The sequence below is a fragment of the Parasteatoda tepidariorum genome, chromosome 8 (genome assembly GCF_043381705.1).
Source record: "Parasteatoda tepidariorum isolate YZ-2023 chromosome 8, CAS_Ptep_4.0, whole genome shotgun sequence".
NCBI classification, from domain to species: domain Eukaryota; kingdom Metazoa; phylum Arthropoda; class Arachnida; order Araneae; family Theridiidae; genus Parasteatoda; species Parasteatoda tepidariorum.
The window spans coordinates 74,748,223-74,766,617 of record NC_092211.1 but is presented as its reverse complement, the minus strand read 5'-3'; the positions used below and the strand labels follow the sequence as shown (position 1 = coordinate 74,766,617).

At 28.1% G+C, this 18,395-nt stretch overlaps 1 protein-coding gene across 1 annotated transcript in view; it reads right to left on the bottom strand.

Annotated features, from left to right (window-relative positions):
- Positions 1 to 18,395, bottom strand: part of LOC107448616 (neural cell adhesion molecule 1) — a 136,076-nt gene that overhangs the window by 86,557 nt on the left and 31,124 nt on the right. The gene's annotated exons all lie outside the window — the stretch shown is intronic.

Genomic DNA, 18,395 nt, shown 5'->3' with positions numbered 1-18,395 from the left:
AAAAAAGGCTTTCATCTGTTTAATGAACACCAATTGGAATTTCTATTTTATTACTTTAACATACAACAAGTTTAACAACAACTAATTAACACTAAGTATTTAGTCCTTAAATTTTCTTCTTTATATGATGTATGTAATTGTATAAATATTTAAAGATACTTTAGCGATGTGTAGATAAAATTTTATTATATTTCAAGCATGCTGATGGTTTCAATTTAAAAAATAAAATGCATATATGTCGGACATTTTTAATGATATAATGTTTCACCAAATACAAATCTATGGAATTGCAAAGCAAACTATAGGTTTGGACAAAATAAACAAAACTAAAGAGAAAATTGAAAGAAATTTTTTTTTCAATAATTAATTAACTGAATAGTTAATAAAAAATAAAACTACTAAGCTACGTGCCTTTTTTTAAAAGTAGTACATTCTTTTTAGGAATGCTTGCAATCACTACCATTTCACAATTTTTTTTATCAATCTTAACGACAGAAATTTTATTGTTCGTTGTATTATATAAATGATTGCATAGATAAAAGCATTTTAGCCTCGACTTAATCAAATTTCAGTACATTTTTAAGTTTCTGATGTTTTTATTTTAATAAATATAATAATACGTGGGTCATGCTAGCCCAGTTGTTAGAGAATCGCACTCCGATCCGGAGTGGCCGGGCCACGATTCTCGACTCCACTAAGACCCAACGAGTATACATACGATATACATGCTCGTAAAATGTGTGGAACCGAAAGCCCTGTGGTCGGCCGTTGAGTGGTAATATGGGTACAGGGATCTGGAGAAAATTTCCTTCCCCTTCAGATCTGTCTATATTGAGGAAGTGGCCTCACGAATGAGTGGTGCTGCCATCTATATGTTGAGTTCTGAAGTAAGACATACTTTTCACTGTTGTGGTGCATTTTTGTCAAACGAAAGTCACATCTTACCGACTTAATTCGCAAAAAGGCAATGGCTGGCGAACTTGGCTTGTCCAAGTGACATTAAAAACATCGTAATAATACAAACTAGCCATTTTAAAAGTTAAAAGATTTAATCTAAACCTTTCTATATAAGTTTAATTGATAGAAGTAACAAAGCGCAAAGTCTTACTAATTTTAAATCATAATGTATTATAAATTCTCAAAATCACATGATTATTGTATATCAAAAGGAAAGTCAAAAACCTGAATCCAATGTAACAAGAAAAGGACTTTTTTAAATTAAAACAAGATACGGTTTATTATAAAAATATTTATTTTTATAAAATAAACATTTGTTAAATTAACTAATAAAGTTACTCTGTAAATGTACTTTGGTAAGAAAATTTCACCGCTCTTTATCTACAATATATTGTACAGAAAACTAATTTGTTATTTTTTACTAAAAATAAGTCAACTAAGCTCTTATTGAGTTTCTCCTGGGAATAGAAATCCTTTATGGATGGAATTCAATAAGTGATATTAAGTGAAGGTTAGCAGCAAAACCTACTTTTTATGATAAGGATGAACCGTAATAAATAAAAAGAACTATATTACATGTTGATTGTTTTTTTGTTTGTTTTTTTTTAAAAAAAGAATGAAATTACTAAACTAATGGAAATTGGAACAAGGGAACGCTCGTATATTCCTATTAACAAAGCAACGAAAACTAATTATATAATTTTTTTTCCTTAAAACTCCAGGAAACAAGTTTTGCATCGTCGACGATTCGTAATGTCAGCCATTTAACTGTCACTATTATTCACTAAAATGACAAACCTCCAAAGTATGATTTATAAATCAACCAATTTAGTATTTTGACATAGAAAGCGGAGAAAAACATGAAACACTTTTGATTAAAGGATCGAATTTTCACATACTAGGACTCAAATTCAATGTTTCATGATGATGACCTCAAATATGCTAATTAAATATTGCAGACGATATTGAAAGTTACGAAATCAGACAAGAAAAAGGTACTTTCTCTGAATAAACAAGTCGAACTTTAAATATACGATTTCTTAAAAATTCGATTTCTCAGGAACTATTCGACCGATTTTGTTCCAATTTAGTATTTGCTATATAAAATTACATTCTATAAAATGATGTAAAAAGTTATCAAACTTAAAAATTCAAAATTTTTCAGACAATTATCAATAAAAAATAATAATTATTAAAAATTATTTTTTGTTAAACGAATTTCATAAGTATGTGATAAAGCTTTTTCAATTCGTAAAGGAAATTCTCCGGATATGGCGAAATACGCCAAAATGTATAATAAAGGGGTCCGAATTTTTGATCACTCTCCTAACCAAACTATTAGGACCAGTTAGGAATCCAAATTACTTCGAAAAAAAGGGTATGTTTATCCAGAGAAAGTCAAATTTTGTAACTTTGAAAGCACTAATTATTTAACATATTTAAGATCATCCCTCAAACCAATAGGATTGTTTCCTAGAACATGAAGATATAATCATTAGAGTAAAAGTTATCTAGTGTGTTCAGTTTTTTTTTTCTTTTTTTTTTCTGCGCAATGTGCATTGTATTTGCAGCGAAGACGATGAAGGCCGATTAGAGCTATCATCAAAAGAGAAAGAACATCAAAATTTCGATAATAAAGTCAAAATCTCGGTCAAAAGTCTCGATAAAATCAATAAGAATAACTACAAACTTATCAGCCAGATTTGCAAATTCGAGCTAGCCACTAAATTCTGGGCAAAAGCCATTAAACAATTTACACCCTAAGTTGGTGAAAACTAGGTTGGTAAATGATTAATTGAAACTGTTGCTAAGATTTTTGCAATTATGTGAATTTGTTATAGAATCTTTCAAAGGTTAAGAATTTGTTAATAATTAAAACTCTTAATGAATATAAATTTTGCATTTTAGCAGCTATACTCTGTTACTAGTCAAGAAAAGACCATTAAGGTACAGAATTTAAGTAATCATCCGCGACTGTTATTTACATAGTACCGTTTTATTTAGTTATTAATTTATATAAATATGCTTCAAAAACAATATAAAAGCTTTCAAAATTTAAAATCGTCGGACAGAAATTTAATTGTTGCTATCTTTAAACGATATAAGTCATATAATTAATTAAAAAAGGATTATAATTTCGTAGTCTTACGGGAATCCTAGATTTGGCAACATATTTCGATAAATAAGAACATTGGCTCTTAAAAAAGAAACAACTATTAGACGTCACAAGAGCATTGGATTTGATTGGATCACTAAAAATGGTACGTCATATGCTGGCTTGCCCTTAACAAATAAAATGTGAGATAAGGAATTTTTTTTACTTTCGTTTTGTTGTAGAAGAAAATCGTCTGCAAGAAATAATATGTATTAGATTCTTTCATCAGTTTCTTTAAATGCCAACAGAAAGGCGTATATTAGTTACAATTATTCGATATCATTTTTATTAATTCTTATTACTTTTTAATTGATTATACAATAAGTTATGCTTCATTTCAAAGCGAGCAAAAAGAAGGCTGTGCAAAGTCGTTTCAAGATTTAGCGATGTTGTTACACGTTCGCGTTGGGAGCTTAGCATCCATTTGGTGTGCACTGAGATGCAAACAGGCTATAGGGATAATGGTTTTTTCTTAACTTGCAACAAAGTATAGAAAACTTTCACTTTTCTAAACATTTAATTTCAGTTGTACAACTACTAAAGAAATTAAAGTTTCAGAATATAAATAATCAAATACAAATATAAATAATTAACTACAAATTATTATTTTTGATTTTGCTCACTATTTTATCAGTATTGGGTTGATCGGAAAGTTCGTGACGATTTTCGTCAGGTGATATAAGGACAGATCCAGCACGAAATTACCGAACAACCCAATAGTATACAAAATAATCTGAAGTTCATTCGAAAATTAAAATTTAAAAAAATCAGTGGAAATCAGAAAGTTTTCCAACGGCATGATCATTTGAGAAAAAAGAAAAGCAATATGTTACAAAAAATTTAACAATAAAAAAAAATGTATCGCTGCGCATTTTTCTTAATGCATCAATAGCACTCGTGACAATTTCTTTCCATCCGTGAAAATTCTTGGAGAACATAATATACTTGCAAACGATAAAAACTGAAGATAAAAAATAATGAAGTGAAAATAAATGATGGTGATTTAAAACGAAAAGACACGAGCTGTGCGACAGAAGCGTGACTGAATGTATACTGTTTGACTCTTTTTTATGTTTAAATTAAAGGGAAGACAGAATTTAATTCCGGACCGTAACCGTAGAAAAGCAATAATGGATAAGAGAAAGACATTGCAGAATGGAAGTATTTATGACTAATGGAAAAACTGCAATTTACGAAACTTCGGAAGAAAATTGAAATTTCGTCTCAATCAAATGGAACGAAATATCATGATTTATATCTAAACTGGTTTATGTAGAATATTTTTAAGAATATTATTTATAAGAAAAAATTAATTTTAAACTTTCTTATTTTATAATTTTCACAACAAATTTTAAATGAATTTAATCAGTTGCTAATAATTAATTTTCACAAATATTTATATCCTTATAAATTATCAGAGATTAACAAAATTTCACCTTTTAAAGGTTATCGCTTAAATTGAGGAAAAAATACTATGCACTGTATAAAAAATTAAAATAAATAGTAAATCGCCACGAGAAACGTTTTTTCAAAATTTTAAAATTAAATTTCAAGTTCACTTTGATCATATATTTATCAAAAAATATCAAATTTAGTTGAAAAATATTTGATCTCTCGGAACGAGCCTAACATTTCATTTATTATCTGAGGGCAAAAATATAAATTTTAAATTTCAATGTTACAAAATCTAAAATGTAAAAAATAAAAAATACATAAATGAAATATAACGTTTTCAAACATACTATCCCGATTGTAGGAATTATTTACTTAATTATAAGATTTAGTACAATTAAAGTAATTAACACAATGTTATTTATTTTTCGATATCTAAAGAATCAACTTACTACAACGAAACAATCAACAAATTAGTTGATCAAATCAATCATCAATACATTTTAAAACTATAGTATAAATAATCAAACGGTTTTAAATATTACAATCAAAGAAAAAAAATTTTTGATTCTTAACGTCACGGAAGTCGTTAACGTGTATTATTACCTAAGTAAAATACGAAAAATACTTGATTCTGCACTTTAACCGACCACCTTAACTAATTTGTTAACTAGGTAATTTTCATATTAACGGCTTTCGAGCATTAGAGATAACATATGAGTCAGAAATAAAGCTTACATCAAGAAAAAAACTTTCTACTGAGAGAGATAATTTGCATTATCGAAATAAAGTAAGAATATCATTTGCTATATTAGAGTAAAAAAATAAAATGAAAAAGTGAGTTAAATTGATGAAATTAAGTTAGAAATGTGAGACGTATTCAATATCGAACAGCATAAGGTTTAAACATGTTTTTAAAAAATATACCAAATTTTAAAATTTAGTTAAAATTATTTCTCAAGCACAATTCAAAATGTAATGTAACATATAGTACTATATAACAATATATATTAGTAGCAAAACCGGATACTACGCTTGAAAAATTTACCACAATTTTCTCCAAAAATTTACAATAAAACCAATTATTTATAATTCAAACAAATAAAGTTCGAGAAATCTCAATTTTTCTACCGTATTTATGTTTCAAATGAACCATAGAAATCCGGTCAAAACTCAGTACGTAGAGGGAGTAGTTGTTCCCTTGTTAGATGTAAGTTATAAAGAGAAAGCTTAACATAAGAGAGTTTAATATGAAATTTAAAAGATCGAAAACATTTGCTTTGTAAGCCAACAAAATACTTTTAAAATTGTCCAATATTCAAATAAAATAAGTAAATAATGAAGGCCAACGCTTGGAGTCATATTTGGCAAACTGAGGATATTTATCGATATTTGGGCAATATTCCAGGAACGAATGAGGAGAAAAATCGTTCAATCCAATACATACATGCACTCTCTCCCCAAAGTACATTATGAGGTATCTCTCAATATCAAAGCTCCATTTGAAATGACCTACATAATGGTTTCTCTTTAAGGTTTATATATAATGTGATGATTTAACAGAACACCGAAAATAAGCAAATCTCTAAAAATAGATTTTAATTATTTTCGGATAATGGTATTTAATACATTTATTATGAGTTTTGATACCTAACTATTTCTTTTATTAAAATACAATAAAAAGAGAGAAAAGAAAAATTAAGAATTCAAGTCTTATTAACTGCGCATAAGCTACGAGTATATAGAACCTATATTATAAGATAGAAATAAAAAGAAAATTTTAAAATGATAATCAGAAAAATTATTATGAAAAAATAATCAAGAATTTTAAATTTAAAAAAAAAAGATAATAAAAAAAAAAACAGCGAATACATATAATCTTGTCGTTAATTCACACGATTATATTCGCAAAATATTGTATTTCTAATATTGTATTAATATAGCCAAAGCTATTTCTATCAATAGCATATTGTATTGATATGCAATGACAAAAAGATTACATATCTTTTCGCTGTTTTTTTTTAATTTATCATTTTTGAGAATTTAAAAATTTTAATCATTTTCTCATAATAATTTTTCTTACATTCTTATTTTCTTTTAATTTTTTTCTCCCTTTTTCGTACTTTGTTTTCTTAGTATTTTTATCGGAAACGAGTTCCGAATTAATGTTTGAACCGAAGTAAAATAAACTGTGACGAGGCGATTAGTAAAACTAAGTTTAAACAGTATTAAGAGAAATATAGTTATTTTTCGTTTAAACAAAAAAACCATCATTTAAGAAATTTTTATTGCTAAAATAAACATTGATTCAAACGTTAAACGTTCTATTTTTCAGTTTTATTTTTCCGTAAACGTTTAATTCTTTTCATTTTCAATTAATTAATTCCTACACTCCAAGAATCTTTTTCTTTTTTTTTTACTGTCCTAAGAAAAACTCACCTCCTTATAAATTAAAACCCAATCATAATAAGTAAAAACTCAGTCATCATCTTAAAACCTAATTATATTTTACCCAGAGTAAAAAACGAATCAAAAATAAAATATCTTTAGAATCCTGAATTAAAAAGGGGAATTCAATAATCCACCAACATCATCGAGTCGAAGGTTATCCTAAGCCCCTTAATTGGAGCTTTTCACACAGTTTGACCGAAAACACAATCATCATCACCCTGAACAAATGGTGTTCCAGAAACAGGCCTCCACTTAAAGAAAAGGCGAATAAATAAACGGTAGAATTAAAATACACAAATATCAAATTAAATAATAAGTTAAAATATAAATTAAGTTACGATACAATAGAAGATATCGTAAGAGAATTTTCACTTGTTATGAAAGAAAAGTGACTATCACATTACTAATACTAATATTTCAGGTCAATGTCATGCTTATTATTACAGTAAATCACCTCATATTTTTCGATGACAAATTGAAAAAAGCTGTTTTACCAATCAGGAAAGATGGTTTCTATCCGGCACTATTTCCGCCACTAAAAATTGTTTCAATGATGACGTCATGCATATAAAAAAGAAATGTAGTAATAATAGTAAGTGAAACGCTTCCGCATTTTCTGGAAGAATTGAAAGGCGAAAAACAAATACGCCCCTAAGTGGCTCACAAGGTAATTGACGCGTCACACAAGGTCATACCGGTTTAGTGAGAAAGCAGTGGCGTAAGGACGATGACTGATACAGCGGGAATTCCAATGTAGAAATGAAATTACGAATCAAATGCAATATTGTATTTCTACTGGATGTGTAAGGTTCATCCATTGTATAATAATTTATAAAAAGATACAAATTTTTTGGTTTTTCATAAAGGTAACATAAAACAGGAAGTTGAATAAAAAATTCTAAAATAACCTACTAAATATTTTTCAATTTGTGTAAAATAACAGTTTTTTGTTGTTTGTTCACAAATCTAGATAACATTAACATAAATTCACAAACCTGAAAAACATTTACATTATATTCCTTATCTATTTTTGACATTTATTAATACATAATTAAAAGTTTATCAAGATTAGTGGTTTTAAGTTGAAATTTAAATTTTCAAATTTCAACCTCTGAAAATCCACAAATCTAGATAAATTTACACAATTATTTTCCTTATCTTAGACATTTATTAATAATAAAAAGTTCATCAAGATCAGTGGTTTTAAGTTGATATTTAAATTTTCAAATTTCAACCTCTGAAAATTCACAAATCTAGATAAATTTACATAATTATTTTCCTTATCTTAGACATTTATTAATACATAATATAAAGTTAATCAATATTTATGGTTTTAAGTTTAAATTTGAAGATGAGTAATATCGTCTCTTCCGTTTTTTTAAAGCTGATAAAATATTTATGTCTGAATAAAAACAAAACAAAAATCCACGTTGACAGTTCTTTAACTCTCAAAAACATTTCCCTCTATGATAGATGCATTTGTAGTGAAATACCTTTTATTTTTTAGAATAAATCAGGTGCCTTTCACAAATGAAAATAAAAGTAGTAATAGAATTGTAAAATAGACTATCAGGAAGCTCGCATGTAGACAAAAAGACAGAAATGGCAATCTTATTATACGAAAAAATGGTTTTCTTTTTTTACGATACGCCCTACTGATGACAGGATGTCGTGTGAAATTTCGTGACAAAAACCGGATTAAGAGACAGCAGACATAAAAAATACCTGTACCCTTCACAATATTTCTAAAATTCCCTTTTAATTTGTACTCAGAATTCAAAGTTTGAAACTGAGAGTTTTAAAACTAATAAGTCAATAGAAATAAAAGAAACACTCTTAAAAAATCGCCGAGGTATGTAACTATGCATAGTTCTGGAAGTTTTTTTTTTTTTTTTTAAAGAAAAATTTTAGTTATATATTACTTAATATTCTGCATTGGGAAAGACAAAAATAAGTGGGGTTATTTAAAACTTATTGTAAAAAAAATCCGTTTTTTAAGATATTGTGAAAAATTTGCCGTTAATTTGGCAAAACAGAGGTCTGATTTTGTGATAAACAACAAAAACTAGTGGTTTGTCCAAACTTTTTGGGAAGATTCGTTTTTGTAAAAATGTAAAAAGCATTATTTTCACATGTTCACAAAATTTTAAGTAGAAAAACTGACTTATAATATTGAGAATGTGTGAAAATCAGGTTCTGCTGTGACGAAAGAAATCATGTTTTTTTTTTTTCCCAAGGATTTTTTTTTCATATGTCCGTTTTCTCTACAAATATATTGTGAAGAGTCTGTATTACCGATTAAATATTTTATAAAATGTCCGTTTTTACATTAAAGTATTGCGTGTTGGATTCGTTTTAATTATAAAAAATTTTGTGCAACCCTTATATGCCAACAACATTACATAACAAAGTAAAAAAGCTAAGGAGTTAAATGACAAAGAAAAATGGATTCAAAATTCATTAATATATTCAAAATTCATTAACATACTATGCAGGGCTCGCGTTACGCATTCGCCAACATGCCAAATGCGGTAAAATCGTAAATTTGGCGAATAAAATTTTGTTTTATTGAAAGTACTGGGGTGAATGATTTTTTGCACTGGAAAAAAAAATATATATAGTATTTAACTCGATACTCAAAATTACGTCAAAATGAATTCAAAAGTAATTTTTCGGTAGATGGCGCCGCATAACCAATTAGAATTAGGTCCAAATAATTTAGGCCTGAAACAAACTACCGTAAAACAGTTTTCTATGGGAAAAAATTAATCATAAAAAGTTGTTAAGATTTGCATTTGGCGAAGACTTTCGAAGATTGACGAATACTTTTGATATTTGGCTAATTTACTGGCTAATAATTTGAAATCCTTAGGGCGGGCCTTGCTATGGAATTTAAAAATTTATAATACTACAAACATATTAAATGAAATAATACGACATCATATACGATTTTAAAAAAATATGTCCAAATGAGAAATAGAATTGGAAAAATGCAAATATATTCCGTAATTCATATTACATACTGCTACGAAATTAATTTAATCTACGACCTACACGAGAATAATTTAATGCCTGTAAATATTTATATTTAAATTTACGTATTTAACGTTATTTACTCTACAAGATCTAACCGTCGTAGACAAGACCATGATCCAAAGACTCTTCTAAAAATCGAATACAAGACGAGGTTGCAGTTAAGTTGCAGTTGGTACACATCTGAAAAACCATTCTTCCGTTGTCATTCTTCATAAAATTTGTGTCCAAGCTGCTTTTTATTTTGTTTTTAATATTAACTGTTTAAATAAAATGTGCAGCACTATTTAATAATTATTTTAAAATGTTAGTATATTTTAATATTATTGTGAACTATTTTCTAATTATTAAAATCATTAGAATTTTAATTGAAATATGTTTATATTGACCAACAAAAACTGACTATTTTAACTGACACTTTTAATATATTGCTGCTCTGCGCCCGACATGTTCATGAGCTGTTTGCCATGTCTGATATGTATTTTATATGTTTGTACTGTTTTCTGGATTTTTTTGATTTTAATAAACATTTACCCGCATGCCCTAAATTAGGGCGGGTCGGGGAAAATATTTCCATTGACCAACAAAAAAAAGAAATTTTTTTTGAATCACAATTAGTAGGATACTCATTAATATAAATTTAAAATTCAGATTTTATGGCTCTTGTTTCATTTTAGCATCTTTCATGATTGAAATTCGACACATTTTTTTAAACTTAAAAACGCATGTCACAGGTTTGATACATCAATAAACATTTTCAGAACATTTACATATATAAGAAAGAAACTACAGCCTAAGGACCTATGAGGTTTTTCCATTTAAGCGCTGAATTTCAAATTATCTCGTCTTTGATTAAGGAAATACTGAATTGAGGAAATATCAGCTCAAAACCAGTCACAAGAAGGGGATATACGTAAAAATAAAAATGCATATTTTAAAAGGTTAATTAAGTTCCTTCGATCAATAACAGCTTCTCTTATAAGCTGAGAAAGATCTGCGATTTTTTTCTTTCACAATTCAAGATCGAGGAAGAAACAACGTAAATCTAACATTTGTAAACATGGATACTAATCTAAGTAATCTAAGAACTCTCAAGAAAAATATATAAATCTACTAGTTTTATGTAAATTCATATCACATGGGGAAAAAATTTAATGGCTTTTGGGCCTCTGTAGCATTACTTACAACAATATTAAAAAATGATAATTGAAATTGGCACATTATATACTTTAGACATAAAGTACTCTTTAAAAAAAAAAAAAAAAAAAAAAAAAAAAAAAAAAAAAAAAAAAAANAAAAAAAAAAAAAAAAAAAAAAAAAAAAACAGGGTAACGGAGCCTGAAATTTTAAGTTCAACATCAGGGGTCTGTTTAGAAGAAATTTGGGTTCGTTAACTCACAAAATATTTTAACTTAAAAACGGATCCTTCACAAAATAATTTATCTTTTAATCGGATCCTTCACAAATTTGTTTATCTTCATTATTGTTTTGTTAATCGAATAAACCAAATATTTGTATGTTGCATCTCTAATTTAGTAGCAGCAATTGCTGTTTATTTTCGANTTAATTTCTTTTATTATAATTTTACAATTTTATTATAATCTTGTATCTATTTACAATTTAAAAACTTCTTGAAAAAGTTTCTTGCAATAACAGGACCCTATTTGCACGAATTCACAAAACAGGACCCTGGTTGAAAGAATGTGACTTAACGCTTATTTTATATTCACAAATTACGAGTAATTTTTTCACTATTTTACAAAAACAGGACCTTTTACAAAACGTCTGGACAGACCCCTGATTATAACTATCATCATTTTCAGAACTAAAACAACATTAACTGCCTTTTCGAATTCAAATAAAAACTTTTAATTAAATTGCGATTTGTATAGTCTCGTATTAAAGCCAAATGAGAAATTCAACCCACGTTAGCAGCAAGCGTAATAGAGCATTTAATTCCACGACAACAAACAATCTACCAAGTGAAAGTTTCAAGCTCGTCACGGACGGACTTAACGACAACTTTTATCAGTTGAAACAGTGGTCGCTCTCAGTAATTAAACAAATTAACAGGAGGAAAAAGTATTCGAATGATAAGGATCCACAAAGCAGCTGGATTAAACCACGAGGCATGAATGGAACAGTAAGGAACTTGTGCCAGGACACACTTTACACCGGATTGCTGTCTCTACAAATCCCAGATCACGGGGTGATAAGCAGAAGACAATTAAGGAAGCCGTAAGTGGCAACGTTCCAGATATTAATCAAATGAGTTGAATGGAGACTTAAAAACCTACACAGTTAGCCATATGTATATGATGCTGAAAAGAGAGATGCCATTTTCATTGGAAGCTATTGATGATTTCCTGAAATTTATCTATGGATAGCGTATCTAAGAATTATATTTAGAAGTTATTAGCAATAAGAGATACAATAAGTTAGTTATAATTTTAAGTCGTCAGGGGTCTGTCCCGACATTTTGTGAAAGGTCCGTTTTTCGTGAAATTGTGAAAAAATTACTCTCATTCTTTCAACCAGGGTCCGCTTTTATGAATTTGTGCAAATAGGGTCCGTTATTGAAAAAAAAAAACTTTTTCAAGGAGTTTTTAAATTGTAAAGACATACAAGATTATGCTCAACACTGTAAAATTATAATTAAAAAAATTAAATTTTAAAAAATAAACAACAATTGCTGCTTCTAAATTAGAGATGCAACATACAAATATTTGGTATTTAGCCTATACTGCTGAACGCAGAATATTAATTTCGGACGAATAAAGGAAGAAGCGTCTGCCGAAGACAAAATTTAGTTCGTTTACATCTGTCTTTCTTTCCCTACCCCCTTCCTGGGAAGGGTTTATTCGATTAACAAAACAATAATGAAGTTAAAAAATTTGTGAAGGGTCCGATTTAGAGATAAATTATTTTGTGAAGGGTCCGTTTGAAAGTTAAAATATTTTGTGAAGGGTCCGTTTTTATGAAAAGATATTTTGTGAAGGGTCCGTTAACGGACCCAAATTTCTTCTAAACAGACCCCTGGATTAACAAAACAATAATGAAGGTAAATAAATTTGAGAAGGGTCCGATTAAACGAAAAATCATTTTGTGAAGGATCTGTTTATAAGTTAAAATATTTTGTGAAGGGTCCGTTTTTATGAAAAGATATCTTGTGAAGGGTCCGCTAACGGACCCAAATTTCTTCTAAACAGACCCCTGGTCGTATGTTATTTTCCTATTAAAACTCGTGAAAAAGTTCATTTCTTTTTTGGGTGAAATAATTTCACGATCGAATTTAATGCAGTTAAATAAAGTACTACTTGCAGAAGACTTATTGTAGAATGGTGGTCTTTAAAAGTGAAGAAATAAAAAAAAAATTAACTTATGCATAGAAATGCGTTATGAAAATATTAATGCTCTCTTAAAAAAAAAAACATGCTTTAATAAATATTAGAAAAATAATTCAAGAAAAGTTTTAGAGAAATATTCAGAAAAACAATAGTAATAAAAGTAAGTATAAAATAAAATAAAATAAATAGAATTTCGAAACGAGCTTATGATGGAATCTCACAAAAATGTCAGTACTTGTTTCGATATTTTAAACGTAAAATTGAGGACCAAAATAAAAGGAGGGAAATCAACCTTTCTTTATTTATTTACAATTTAAATAGCCCCTTTAACTATTAATGCTATAACACCCGAATTCGATAAATAAAAATAATGAAATAAAGTAAATATTATGAAATTAAATTAGGTAAAATGTTTTTTTTTTTAAATTAAGCGTTAATGCAATTTATCGATAGGCGACGTTGGCGGGGATTGATGGCTATATGCCCTTTTGATAATTAGAAATCTCTAAGAAACCTTTCATTTCTTAGAACCTATTTCCGACAAATAAAATTTTTTTGAATCATCATCGATTTACATTCATCATAGTAAAAATGAGAAAGAGATGAGGAGGGGGGGGGATTCATTTTTTGTGTGCAATTATTAGAAGTTATTATTGAATTATTATTATAGAATTATTATTATTGAATTATTATTGATGAGAATTTTTTTCTTACGTGTGAAATTTAGTATTTTAATTTCGTCCCCCTCAAAAATGCCCTACGACGCCTATGAATTTATCTTTTAACTTAGTTAAAAGAAATTTTGTAAAAAAATAATAATAATAATAATAATAATATCTTATCGGAAAAAAAGTACAGAAGAGTTTCAAAAAGTGTAATTTCAGTTCTAATTGCGCTTCATTATGTTCAATTAATACCATTTCGTCAAAACAAACATAACAGTGTTAGTGTTACATTTTCTTTTCTTTTTTCTTTTTTTTTTAATTTTACTTCGAACAAGCTACCTTTAACCTATTAATTTAGACAACAGTCGGCCTATTCGTAAAACCAGACAGAATAAATATTAGTTCATGAAAAAAAAAACTGCAATTCTAGCCACTGGATGAGTGAACGATCATTATTAAGACAAACATTGGCGGCATTTCGCCAGAATTGGACAAAAGAGCTTTCACTAGTTCCAAAAGACGTTAGAAAAGAGAGCCCTTTCAGAAGAAAAAGATATTCAAAGGGTTTTTGCGATTGATTCAAAACGTTCTATTTCGACTCCAAGAAAAGCTTCTATAAGTACAAAAAAAGGGGGGAAATGACAGTGAGAATGAATGAATTTATAGATGAGCTTAGACTAGTCTATATAAAATATAATTGATTAATAAATCTCTTATTAATATGCATGAATGAAATTAAAAAAAACGCGCATCCCAAAGTAACGCGTAAAATATAGTAAATCCTTAAGGAATTAATTAATTTTCACAAATGAAAAATTCGAAAGAAGAATGCCTTTTTTGCCGTACAAAAAAGGGAAGAAAAAAATCCTTAGATAATGGATAATCACGTGTAATAAAATAAATTTAATAGTTAAAGTAAAAACTTCTTTTTTAATCAAGCAGCTTTTAATCAAGCATAACATTTTAGGGTGCGTAGCCAAATTAATCAACAAAAAATAAGCTTTTAAGCACTTCAAAAGAATATCATAATTAGGCAGGGTTGGAAAGTTTTTGACAATTGACGGCTTTATCTGGTTTTAACATGTCAAAAAATCATACCTGGTTTTAACATGTCATGTCAAAAAAATTTTCTTTTGGCATTGTTTTTGACAATTATCAAAATTTTTGAATCATGTACATCGAATGGCGTTTTCATAAGCTATGGTCAGACGATGCGCCGAAACAGATTGATGTTGAATTAATTGTGAAAACGTTGAATAGAACAATGTGAACAGTGTCTTTCTGCATAATTCGTAGCGATAATCAACATGGGAAAGGAAAAATCTCAATTAGGAAAAGGGAAAATTAAGTACTTTTTAAAAGGATCTTTAAGGGCTTTTAAAAAACGAAAATCGAAAATAAGCACCTTCAAGCACTTTTTAAAAACGCTACGTACCCTACATTAGCTAAACAGTTTTTATTAAGCCATTTTTTTATACTTTTTGCATAGCATAAACAATCATAGAAATTTAAAAAAAATACCAATTAAACGGAATTTTTCAGTAAAATTCAAGTTATGGTGACCAAGCCAAACTGTCTTTTTTTTCCTTTCCACTTACTGAAAATGCTTTCAAAATAAAAAAAATTGCAAAATTAGCTTTACTAACATTATAACGCTTTACAAGATTGAAATTTTTTTTTTCTTCATGGATCTACATTCGATGAAGGGTGTTGCAGAACGAAGAGGAAAAGTTTCACTCCAATAAATGCACTATTTTTTTAAAGAAAAAAAAATATTCTAACTCGCGAAAAAAAAAATATCTATTTTTAAATAGTTGCAATAAAGATATATAACTTTAAGATTTTAATTTAATTAAATCTAGATAAATTTTTAAGTTCCATTATATCTATGCAAAAAACTTCATATCTAGATATTAACTATCATTAAAATATAATCAAAATTCTGGTAATTTTGCCCAAACAAATAACATTTAAAATTCAAAAGAGAAAAATAAAAATCTAAAATTCTGGGCTATGACAACAAACTTATTTAAAATTGTTTTCATAGACATCTGCAATTCCGAAAACTCAGAGTTAGTCCAGACTAGTTGACTGAAATACTGAATATTCTAGGGTGATTTCAGACAAATGAAAGTTGTAATACTCAAAATTCTAGGGTAAGTCCAGACCAGTAACAGTTGAAATACTCAAAATTTTGGAATCAGTCCAGACAAGTAACAATTGAGATATTCAGAATTTTTCGAATAACACAGACCAATTAAATAATTATATATTCTTGCTCATATCAGAATACGAATTTCGTAAAAAACATAAAATACAAACTAAGAATAATGGTTTCGTGTTTCTAAAAAATTTAAACTAAAATACATTTTTATTTAAACTTAGATTCTTTTGTTTTTCAAATTGTTACAAATTTTTTGTATTGAAAATCAATCGATAATTTAACTTAATTTCGATACCCAAACCGAAACCTAAGTGGAACCAATCACTCCAACTTCAAAGAAACTTAATAATAATTACTTTCCATCGCATCAATTTATCAGTATTAGGTATCATGCATTGTACCTCTTTCTCAACACTGAAATAATAAACCACCAATAAGAGAGCAGAAATGGAACAGCTGGTAATGGAACATTCGAACATCTGCAATACAGAAAGAGAAGGGAAGAAAGAAAAAAAGATGAGGAAACTATAGAGAGATGAAGTCATTGCCAAGGACTTCCAATGCAAGAAATCAAGAGGTTTTTTTTTTTCTTTTTTCTCCACCGTGCTCTCTTTAGAGAATTTTTTGATAACTCTTATACTTGTTTGAAGTCAATTTAGTTCGAGAAATGGGATTAAAAAAATAAAAAGATAAGAGCACGTGATGCGCTGAGAGTGAAAGAGAGCATGATACAGAGGAGCGTAAGAAATTGATTCATCATCGAAGTTATTATTGCATAGAATAAAAAATGATTCAGGATGTTTATATATATATATTTATATGCATTGTTACTGCTAAATTTCGGTAATAAATCAATACTATTTTATAATTATGATTTAAAAGAGTAATAATTTATTTTGTCAAGCTTTGATAAGAATAAGTAGGATATGTTTTGGTTTTATATAGGCTTGAATAGTTTGAGGAGCTCTTTTAAAATCATATTTTAGAAAAAATTTATGTTCGTAAATGAGCCCTTTACAAATCATTTTATCGTAAGAACATACTTTTCGCAAAATATTTCATCTTAAGAACACGTGTATCGCAATATTTTTCATTCGAAAATTGATCCTTCATAAAATTCTGCTTTTGAAAAAACAGAGTTTATGAGATCTTTTTTAATAATTTTAAAGCTACAACTTCTTAAAATGCATGTTTTTAAAGAAAGAAAAAAAATACGACTTTATCTTAAGGTATTCACGAAAATAGGAATCTGGCAGACACAACCTTATTCAAAGGTTATTTTAGATACAAAAAAATAATGAGTTCACAAAAAGGCTGAACATGCTTTTATGATTTTTCAATCAATCAAAAGGAAACAAAAATGTACAATTTTTTTTCTCAGATACTCATAAAATTATAAGTAGATTTTTAAAAAATATCACGAAACGGATCGTTAACAAAAATTGTGGAATGTAGAAATAACTACTGCAAGAAGTTACAGTAGTTATTCTGCATTCCACATTTTCACTTATGATAAAATGTACTCGTATGACGTATTCACGCATGATATTTCACGTATGATAAAATGTACTCAACACGTCAGTTTCAACCTTTTCACTACCTGTGTTCTCACATTCTCCTTTAAGTTGGTAAGGGATTTTTTTTAACGTTTTTAACAAACAAAGCAAAGCTGCTTATGCGTTAACTATAAATTTCATTGTGGTTTTTGCTTTTATTTGCAAATAAACAAATCGTTTTTCCCAGAATTGTCACTTAGAGGTAGGTTATTGACATAAATAGAGGTTTTTTTATTATTATTGTTAGTTATCAATTTTTTTATGTTGCGTATTAGTATTTTTTTTATTATTTTTTATTTATTTACAATAATAAAGTATGCAACAATCGCACCAACTAGAAATTGCATTCCTTCGTTAGGGGAAAATACACTAAGGCTGTATTTAAATAATCGCTTATTATAAAAGGAATTTAGCCATATATATAATAAGGAGAATTAAGGTGTTCATAAAGGTGATCAAATTTATTTTATAACTAGTTTGAAACTGTGCGTTTATATGCTAGAGGAAGTGCGTCATGTTATGCAACATATACATTACGAGCAGCATCATTGCAATGCCTGTATCTAACTGGCTGATAAAAACTTGGAGCAATTCCGGTTGTAGTACCGATTGTATGTATGTAAAATCTGTTGGCACATAAATATACTAGTAAATAAATATATTAGTCGGGTCTGT